We start from the raw sequence: 11,018 nt of genomic DNA, 5'->3' as shown, positions 1-11,018 counted from the left end.
GTATTGTGTTCCACAGGACCAGTGTGCTCAAAGCAGTGCTTTCACAGGCGCTCCAGTGTCCAGTGAGTTAACAGTTTGACTCTAATACAAGGTACTCCTTGAAGCTCAACCCTTCATAGTCAGTGTACTCATTAAGAGTTAGAAGCATTTCAGGTTAAGTAAAAGATTAGAGTTATTCAGTGTGGGGGCCCACAGAGGCTCACTAGTAAAGCCTTACTCAAGGTCAGAAAGTTTGACCTTGCTTTGCCCAGCAGGGCTGCATAATAGGATGATTTGGCCAAAGGTGTGGTTACCAAGTGTTTTGAAGGATCTATAATTGTTGATCCTTTATACCTTGACCTTCAAAGGGAGAGGGTCATGTGGTGGTAATCTAATTGTACTGAATTATTATTTTGTTTGTATGTTAATAAAGTTGTCTGGGGGTCAGAGCTATTAGAGCCATAGTAAGAGTGTGGCGGTGGTGGCACACGCCTTTAATCCCATAGATATCTGTGTGTTCAGGGTCAGAGCTATTAGAGCCATAGCAAGAGTGTGGCGGTGGTGGCACACGCCTTTAATCCCATAAGATCTCTGTGTGTTCAGGGATACAGTCAGCATTGGAGACATATGCCTTTAAGACCTAGGGGGCTGTACATTCAGACAGTGACGAGGCAGTCATGTGTTTGGGTTTACAACCAATGAGAAGGCAGAACATACTATAAAAAAAACGAACCGACAGGAAGTAGGTCTCTTTTCGCGAAGCTGGGACAGCAGGAGGAAGGGTGAGATTTTAGCTCTGAGCTCTGACCTCTCGGCTTTCTCTTTTACATTGTTTCTGTGTTTCTTATTTAATAAGAAGGTTGGTTACATCTACAGGGTCATTTGTCCCTCTTCCCTTGCTGATGTATAAAAAACCCATTAGAAATAAAATCCATTCTTGCCGAGGCTGTGGGGCTCGGTCAGCCATGGAACACTCGGGCCCCGGCGAAGCGCCGGGCGCAGACGCGGCGGGACCCGACCCTCAGCTGGCGGTCACCATGGGCTTCACAGGGTTCGGGAAGAAAGCTCGCACATTTGACTTGGAGGCCATGTTTGAGCAAACTCGAAGGACAGCTGTGGAAAGAAGCCGGAAAACACTGGAAGCAAGAGAGAAAGAGGAAGAAATGAACAGAGAGAAAGAATTAAGAAGACAAATTGAAGATGTTGAACCAAGACCGTCGGGCTCAAGTGCAGTCAGAGAGCACTCAAAACCATCGCCCAGGGACACAAGCAGCAGTGGCAGTGAAGACAGTTCTGACTCTTCTTCTTCTGATGATGATGATGAGTTAATTGGCCCTCCTTTACCCCCTAAAACGGTAGGAGAACCAGTCAACACTGTGGATGAAGATACCCTGGGCCCTTTACCTCCACCTCTCGGGGAAGAAGGAGAAGATGATGATGATGATGATGATGATGATGAACTAGAGGATGAAGGAGAAGAGGAAAACCCTGTCCAAAGGATTCCTGATTCTCACGAGATAACACTGAAGCATGGCACTAAAACGGTTTCTGCTTTGGGTTTGGATCCCTCAGGTGCCCGCTTGGTCACTGGAGGATATGACTACGATGTTAAATTTTGGGATTTTGCTGGAATGGATGCTTCTTTCAAGGCTTTTCGATCCCTTCAGCCTTGTGAGTGCCATCAGCTCAAGTCACTACAATACAGTAACACAGGAGACATGATTCTTGTTGTATCTGGAAGCTCACAGGCCAAGGTGATTGACAGAGATGGTTTTGAAGTAATGGAATGTATAAAAGGAGACCAGTATATTGTAGACATGGCCAACACCAAGGGTCATACAGCAATGCTTCATACTGGCTCGTGGCATCCCAAAATAAAAGGAGAATTCATGACTTGCTCAAATGATGCGACTGTAAGGCTCTGGGAAGTTGAAAATCCAAAGAAGCAGAAAAGTGTTTTTAAACCTCGGACAATGCAGGGTAAAAAGGTCATTCCCACGACGTGTACGTACAGTAGAGATGGGAACCTTGTTGCAGCTGCCTGTCAGAACGGAAGCATACAGATCTGGGACCGGAACCTGACAGTTCATCCCAAATTCCACTATAAACAGGCCCATGACCCTGGTACAGATACTTCTTGTGTGGCTTTTTCCTATGATGGTAATGTCCTTGCCTCTCGTGGAGGTGATGATACATTAAAATTATGGGACGTCCGACAATTTAATAAGCCATTATTTTCAGCCTCAGACCTTCCCACCTTGTTCCCAATGACCGACTGCTGTTTCAGTCCTGATGATAAACTCATAGTCACTGGTACCTCTGTGCAAAGGGGATGTGGCAATGGCAAACTTGTCTTCTTTGAGCGCAGGACTTTCCAAAGGGTGTATGAAATTGACATCACAGATGCGAGTGTTGTCCGCTGCCTGTGGCATCCAAAGCTGAACCAGATCATGGTTGGAACTGGAAATGGATTGGCAAAAGTGTATTACGACCCCAACAAAAGCCAGAGGGGAGCAAAATTATGTGTGGTTAAAACCCAGCGGAAGGCCAAACAAGCTGAGACACTCACCCAGGACTACATCATCACGCCTCACGCCTTGCCCATGTTCCGTGAGCCCCGCCAACGAAGTACGAGGAAACAGCTGGAGAAGGACAGACTGGACCCCCTGAAGTCACACAAGCCAGAACCTCCTGTAGCAGGCCCAGGTCGTGGTGGCCGAGTTGGAACCCATGGGGGCACCCTGTCGTCCTACATTGTGAAAAACATTGCTTTGGACAAGACTGATGACAGTAACCCTCGAGAAGCCATTTTGCGTCATGCCAAAGCAGCCGAAGATAACCCATATTGGGTTTCGCCGGTGTATTCCAAAACTCAGCCTAAAACCATGTTTGCCCAAGTGGAATCTGATGATGAAGAATCAAAGAATGAACCAGAATGGAAAAAACGAAAAATTTGAAGAATCTCGTTTAAGAGCTGTTTGCATGGTGCAAGAGGATAGGGTGCAGTGTCCCGCCCCGCCCCCCAGTGCTTATGAAATAAAAAATACATTTTTTCAAAAAAAAAAAAAAAAAAAAAAGAAATAAAATCCAGGCGACTGGGTTTTGACCCAGAGTACTCCTGAAGCTATGTCTTTATCTCCATCTATATTCCTATTTGATACTTCCTCATTCCTCTCTCCCTCCAAAAAGCTTTCAGTAGGTCAGAGGTGGCCTCTGATAATTCAGTAGACTCACATCACAGTTACCAGAAAGGATTCAGAAAGAACACCATTGCCCAATTAGAATCAGTTATGATACAATAGAAATGGACTTCAAAGCAACCACATGGACATCTTGGTAATGAATACATAAAGTTTAACGAGCTGGGTAAATAGAATAGGGATAGAGGGGCCAGTGTATCTGAAAGTTGATCAATAAAGGTAATAGTATCCAAAAAACACTATTGAGGTTGTCTATACAACCAGGAACGACTTTCTAGTAATTTCTATGGTCCCATTCCCATTTTTGAGGGAACTTGTGTCAGTCTAGAGATTTTTACTTCTCCCCTTCCCATTTTTCTATGGTTCTTCAATCTCCCCAAACACCCATTGAGCAGTGAGAAAATTTCAAAGAGACCGAGACTCAGCATTTTAATGGAACTTCAGCTCAATTTAGTGTAAACAATGTCATTATAAAGAACATCTCAACTGTGGCAGGCTCATGTCACTTCTGTCAAGGTTTCTAGGATAAACAGGTATCTCAGACATACCATGATATCTCTCCTTTAGCCTTCGGGTACATGAACAATGCAGATACAGAATCCATGGCCTTAGTGGATGATACAAGATGATAGTGGGCTCCCTGTACCACACTCAAGCTAACTGGAGCAGAAACATCTGGGGACAGGTGTTTCATAACAGCTATTTCATACTGGCCGCAGACTGATGAGGAAGGTATGACTCTTAGTTTTCATCTCACTGACCAGTCTGGATGATCATTTGTCAGGAAGCTTGCCTGTACTGATCAGAGATCTTTCTCCAATGTTCAACATAAGCAAAACATATCTAGGGATTACAAAGGCTGTGAACACTGCTTTCCACACAAGTGTAAGAGTTCCTTGGAGCAAAGTTATCCCAAAAACCTGCTAAAATCAAGGGTGTTATGTCACTGTGGTTGGTTTTAACATTAACTTGCCACAAAATTAGAATTATAGTAGGGAGTGTCAACTGAATGACAGTCCGATTTTCTTAGTTGAGGCCAGAAGACCCACCCGGATTGTGGGCAGCACCTTCTGGTAGTAAGCACTCCAGATACAAATGGTGTTGCAGAAGGAAGATTTCTTAGCCTTTTCTTGTTTGGCCTTTTCTTTCCATCAAGAGGATTTGTGATGCTCTTGCTGTTGCTGCTTCTGCTGCCTTAAACAGATAGCAGAACCAGAACTTCCATGCTTGTATTGTGGACTAAACCAGTGGCTCTCAAAGAACTTTCAGATTTCTGGGATCTCATTGGGACTACTGAGGCACCCAGCCTTGTGGACTGTGCAGTGACTGGATGGTCTGCTCTGTGGGGCTACTCCCAATGCTCAGGTTCCTTCCCACAAGGACCAAGCAACTACAGGATTCTCACCCTCTCAGGTATGATTCAGACGTTATTTTACTATAAGGAAGCTTAGTAAATTCACATGCACACTTTCATTTAACTTGACTGGTTTTGGTCCTCCAGAGAACCCTGACGGATGGATGTGGCTCTAACTTAGGATATCCTCACAAGAAATGAGGCAGAGCGGGGACACAAGCAATGGAGATACAATAGCCATGTCCTTAGAGGATGCTACAAGAGGAGATAGAGTGCACAACACTCTAACCTGAGCATGTCCTACAAATATGCATAGATACTCTTTGGTGGGCCTCTTGTGGTATACATGAGCCACCTGTGAGTATGACCCTCAAAGGCTGTAACTAGCTCCCTCTCAGAGCTGCCATCATTGACACCGGTACAGTAGGAGCCTGAACTTAGATGTGAATTTCCTTGCCAGACTTTGCCACAATAGGTGTGACACCTGACATAAGGAAGGAAGAGATAGTAACTGTGTGGATCCACAGGAAAGCACCTAGAACTGTGCTCTCATTTACCAGTAAATAGTATACTTGAAAACCAACTTTTCATCTGTTCCTGGGTCTCCACACCCTGTAAACACCTGAGGATAGTTACTTAATCCATGGAATATCTGGTGGGACATCTGCCGAGGGCAGTCTTTGGGTACACTACATCAGTGTTATTGTACTGCTCAGCAGATCATGCCATGAAGAAACACAGACTGTCAGAGGCTCATGCTGGAAGGCCCAGGCAAACGCTCCCAGAAAGAAGTTCCTATGACAGACATGGAGCCATTTCTCACATTGAGCTCCATTTTCTACCCCATGGTTCTAAGGAGGGCAAGGGAAACCTAGCAGCTATTTCATAAATTCATCTTTCTCTTTGACCTCTATGTGAAGCATGGATTACCAGTTTAAAAAAAAAAAAAATCACAAGCCGGGCGGTGGTGGCGCACACCTTTAATCCCAGCACTCGGGAGGCAGAGGTAGGCGGATCTCTGAGTTCAAGGCCAGCCTGGACTACCAAGTGAGTTCCAGGAAAAGGCACAAAGCTACATAGAGAAACCCTGTCTCGAAAAACCAAAAAAATCACAGAATATTTGGGAAAGCTAGTCAACCTTATTTCCTTATGACAGTGATTATGTCTACTCAAGTGTGCAACCTACTACTGATGTTCTAAGTGAGTAGATATATAGCATCACATGAGGCCTAGAGGATCATTTTTGTGATACTACTAAATCCATTATATATAAAGGACATTATCAGGCACTTAAAGACCTTGACAGCAATCAAGTCTATATGGCCTTAAATATCGATGTAGGATTTCTGTGAAGACTTCCAAGTCAGGATCTCACAGGTTGAGTTTAATGTGACCTCACCAATGGTGACTGATGTGGAAGTGATTTTGTCATTGAAAGTTAAAGCATATTAAACCATGGCAAGTCAGTCAAGGTATGCAGCCCCAAGACAAAAAGAACTTGGACTCATGATAAGATAAAAAGGGAGATTATGGAATCTACTTTTAAAAAGGAACTACTTGTTTTAAATAAGATAAGTAATGAAAATTTATTGGTCTGAGTTTATCAGATGTTACTGGACTGGATATTGTTAATATATATAATGGAGTTTTTATCTGAATCTGTCAAATGTTAATGGAATAGATATCATTAATGTAACTTTTGGCTGTATATATTGTATATGCTTATTAGATAGTTTTTCTTGTATTAGTTATAAGCTTTTTTAATTTTAGACAAAAAGAGATGTGGTGGTATTGTGTTCACCAAAATATTGTGTACCTTAATAAATTTATCTGGGGTCAGAGAACAGACAGCCACTAGATACAAAGGCTAGAAAATGGTGGCACTCACACCTTTAATCCTAGCATTCCAGAGATAGAAATCCCTCTGGATCTCTGTGAGTTCAAGGCCACATTGGAAATAGCCAAGCATGGTGACACGCCTTTAATCCCAGAAAGCCAGCCTTTAATCCCAGGGAGTGGTGGTAGAAAGTAGAAAGATATATAAGGCGTGAGGGCCAGAAACTAGAGGCATTTGGCTGGTTAAGATTTTGGCTGGTTAAGCATTCAGGCTTTTGAGCAGCAGTTCAGCTGAGATTCATTGGGATGAGGACACAGAAGCTTCCAGTCTGGGGAAACAGGACCAGCTGAGGAAATGGCAAGGTGAGATAGCTGTGGCTCGTTCTGTCTCTCTGATTTACCAGCATGGACCCCAATAACTCGCCTCAGGTTTGATTTTATTAATAAGAACTTTTAAGATTCCTGCTACAGACTCATCTATTCCAACCAAAGCCTCCCATTTTGAGGCTCTCTTCTGATGCCATATGTAACAGACCCCAGTCTAGAATGCCTCAGCTGCTTGAGTCATTGTGGGAAGACTATGGTGCTCTGCTGGAATACCTCCTCGTGAAAGGCAATTTCCAAATCTTAACATGCTTGTCCCGATTTGCCCCTCACAGGGCTCAATGGTTTCACAGCAGGCAATAGAACTGTGGCTCCATGGATTTCTGATGCATCAGACAGCTGTCACTAAGAACACAGGACACTAAGGTAAGTGGCTCAAATAGTTGTTTCCAGAGAATAATCCATATGGAACAATGCGAGCAGCTGTGATCTCTGGGGTACCTAGCCTCAGTTTCACCCATAGCAGACATGCTCAGCCCTTGGAAACCACCTGCCTTTCCCAAAGCATGACAGATTTTTAAGCCTCACCCAAAATATCGTTTGGAGATTGGTACACATTTCTACTTCTAAAACACTCTCAGGTAACTGATGGTTTATCAAATAAACTAACAGTGCCACATGCAGGGTTTATCCATCCCAGGCCGGGGACACAGAACAAAATCCACTATCAAAATGGAACAATGGAGGGCAGGAAGTATGAGAGATTTGGATTCTGGAATATTCTGACAATTAAGTAATTACAGAGCATATCTAATCCCCCACTCGGTATAAACAAATTTGTATGAAGAGATCATAGAACTAAGACCATCCTTTCACAGGGACAGATATGACACTCGAAGTGGGGATCCGGGTCCTAGAACAGCACAATATACCAGTTATCCCAGAAGCTTTATTAGATGTCAATCTCACAGTGGGGAAACTAGATTAAACCTATCACTAGCTTGATAGGTGTTTTAAAAGATTTGGGGTTCATATATAGAGACAGGATCCTATAGTGTTCTTTGGTTTAGATTGGATGCTATTAGTCCAATATTTTAATCTGTGCTATACAAAGTTTGGGTTTGTGCAGTCCTCCCAGTCCTGAGTCTAACTTACTAATTTGATAATTTACTCCCAGCTTGTAGTTAATTCAAGGTTAGACCATGAGGAGAATCACACGTGGTTCTATAAAACTTGTCATTTTTACCTTTGGTATATGATATTTAAGAATGCCTGGCAGAGGCCGATTTGGGTGACCAGTGTTGTCAACCGGGGTCATGGTATTGTCCGGACTAGGGCTATGGTGAAGGGCCATGTCTGAGTCCATGGCCCTGCTGCATCAAGGGTCTGTGTTCATGTCTGTAGCTCCTGATACTTTCAAAGACCAAACTGATGCTGGGGGTCTGGGCTACCACCTGGGACCATCTGTGCCTGGGCTGCTGCTTAAGACCACATCTGGATCCATGGTCCTACCACAGCCAGGGTCTGTATTGATATCCGTGGCCCATGTTGCCACCAAAGATCACATAGATGACCAGGGTCTGGGCCACAATCTGTGGCCATGATGTTGTCAACGGGTTGTGCAGCCACCAGGGACAGGCTGATCTGAGTGGCTTGCATTGTCACTCAGGGCCATGGTGTTGTCCAGGCCAGGGCTGTGCTCCTGAGGGCCATGTCTGGATCTGTGGCCCTACACCAGCCAGGGTCTGAATTGATGTCCATGGCTCCTGTTACCAATGAGGGCCATGCAGATGACTGGGGTCTAGCCAGCCACTCGAGACCACGTCAGTGTCTGAGGACCATGCTGCTGCTGCTGGGGCCATACTGATCTGGGTGACCTTTGTTACCAGTGGGCCATAGTGACATCTGGACCTAAGCTGCTAACCGAAGGTCATGTCTGGATACATTGTCCTGCTGCAGCTGGGGTCTGTGATGATGTCCATGGCCCATGCTAGCACAAGGGCTCATTGGAGCCATGCTGTGCTGACCCAGCCCCACCCTTCACTGGCCCTAGGATAGCTGACTGTGCCCCTTGCTGGATACTACAGTAGGAGAGCCAGCCCTGCCCCCTCAGGGAGAGTTCACCCCATACTCAGGGAAGATGACCTTATCTCTCACCACAGCTGTGCACCTACAGCAATTGGGAGGGGGACCCTGCACCTTGCCTGGGCAAAACAGAGCTGGCCCTGGTGATGTGTGGGGAACCCAGATCTCCTGCTCTCAGGTCCTCAGAACTGGTCCTGCTCCTTGCTTCAGGGCTGCATTGGGTGAGCTAGCCCAGGCAGCACTTGAGAGCTCACCTGACCTGGGTAGTAACCATGAGGAAAAGGTGGGCTGACCCACCCAGCTACCATTCACGCCCAGAACCAGGGCTATCAGTTGGCCCACCCAATATCCACTGAATCGATGAACTGTTGGAGCATGTGAAGGGGTTGAATCTATAGATCCAAAACAGGATTCTCCATGTCACAGGAGAACAGGATATCCAAGAGGACCCCTAGTGAGAGACCATTATCGGTGATGAAGAAACCAGAGGCCTCAGGCCAGACCAATGACTCAAGCCAATGAACACTTGCAAATAATGGACTAAAGAGTAAACTGTGACTCAATGGGCCACAACTTCCATGACAAGATTTGTTTTCTTTTTGTTTTTATTTTTTTCTTCAATTTGGATTTGGTTTGTAAGGGGCAGGTTGCAAGGGCAGAGGGCAGATGTGAGGGGACAGGGAGATAAGTGAGATCAGAATGTATGATGTGAAATTTAAGAAGCATCAATAAAAGGTTTTCAAACTTTTAAAAGAATGCCTAGCAGTAGGAGAAAAGGCTGTGCTGCATTCTGGCATGACATTTTAGAGGGGTCAAAGGACAAAGGAAATGCAAAGGGCAGTGGCTGGAGAGCTTTTCCAGGAGGAGCCAGATGTTTGTTGGCAATAGGTCAGAATCAAGTTGCTGTTCTCCTCTGGGGTCGAATTAAGTCACGGTTCTCTTGAGTACAACTTTATAGAATCTATACATGGAAAGGGAATCTATGACAATGACTTATAAGACTGTGGTTCAGATAATCCAACAGTAGCTGCCTATGGATGGAAGACCCAATGATCCAGTAGTTGTTCAGTCCATGAGGCTGAATGTCTTAGCTGGTCCTTCAGGATTTGTTGGAATTCTAAAGAAGTAGGCTCTAACGTCAGTAAAGAATGGACTTGCTAGTGAGGGCAAGAGCAAGCATACTAAGAGGGAGGCTTCCTTCTTCCTTGCCCTTTATATAGACTTCCAGCAGAAAGTGTGGCCCAGACTAGAGGTTGGTCTTCCCACCTCAAAAGATCTGGTTTAAAAGGTGTGTCTTCCCACTTCAAAGAACTAGGTTAGAAGTGGATCTTCCCACTTCAAGTGGTTTATATAAAACAAAAATTCCTTACAGGTGTTCATAGCCATTTTGGGGTTTTAGTCCATTCTAGATATAGTCAAGCTGACAACCAAAAATAGCCATCACAGAGAGTACGGAGACAGATCAGTCTTTGAATGACTGCATACTAGAAAATGCTCAGGTTCTTGATGTTTCTGGCATCCAAGAAACACTTGCTTACAGTTAGTGCTTTTTGGTCAATGGTCAGCAGTTCATGGCCAAACAAAGGCTTAAATACAGAATTATAAAGTTGTCAGGGCTGGGCACAGATTGCCTGCTGTGCCCCAGTCTTTCCCCGAATCCTCACTCTTTAGGTCATCTATACATGAATGTAGGGTTTCACCCTCTTTCTACATTCACATCATTTTCTGGTCACCTACTCAAGCAAGGCAGTCAGACATAGTGTATGTGTGTGAGTGATAGGGGTCATTGTTATGGGAAAGCCTGAACTACTACAGTGTCAGAATTTTAACTCTTACACCCATAGGTCATGGGAACATTAATCTTGTGACTTCTAGACAACACTTATGATATGTTGTATAACATTTCACATCAATATGAAACCAAAGGATCAAAAGATTACTAGAGCACTCTATGATCCTTGAGGAAATTAAGCATAGTATTTTCAGCCATAATGGCCTATTTCAAGTGTAGCCTACTTAGTTTCTATCTTTGTGGATGCAGCTGAGGCTCATTGGAAGAGCCTCCTGTGGATCTTCTGCCTTCTATCATAACTTCCTCTCAGTGGATACTCTTATGCAAACTAGAGGCTGACTACCTAGGTGAAGGAGATGGGATTGGCTCCATAGTGCTAGAGGACCATTTTGCTCAGAACAGAGGAACACAGCCCTAGGAAGTCATTTGGAGTGGAACTACTCAGACG

General features: G+C 44.6%; 1 pseudogene; it reads left to right on the top strand.

Annotated features, from left to right (window-relative positions):
- The first annotated feature begins 919 nt into the window (after positions 1-919).
- LOC121826761 (WD repeat-containing protein 70 pseudogene) lies at positions 920-3,035 on the top strand (annotated as a pseudogene).
- The last annotated feature ends 7,983 nt before the right edge of the window (positions 3,036-11,018 follow it).

This window comes from Peromyscus maniculatus, chromosome 20, assembly GCF_049852395.1.
Source record: "Peromyscus maniculatus bairdii isolate BWxNUB_F1_BW_parent chromosome 20, HU_Pman_BW_mat_3.1, whole genome shotgun sequence".
In the NCBI taxonomy this organism is placed as follows: domain Eukaryota; kingdom Metazoa; phylum Chordata; class Mammalia; order Rodentia; family Cricetidae; genus Peromyscus; species Peromyscus maniculatus.
Note: the sequence above shows the minus strand (reverse complement) of the source record. Positions and strands in the feature narration are given on the sequence as shown.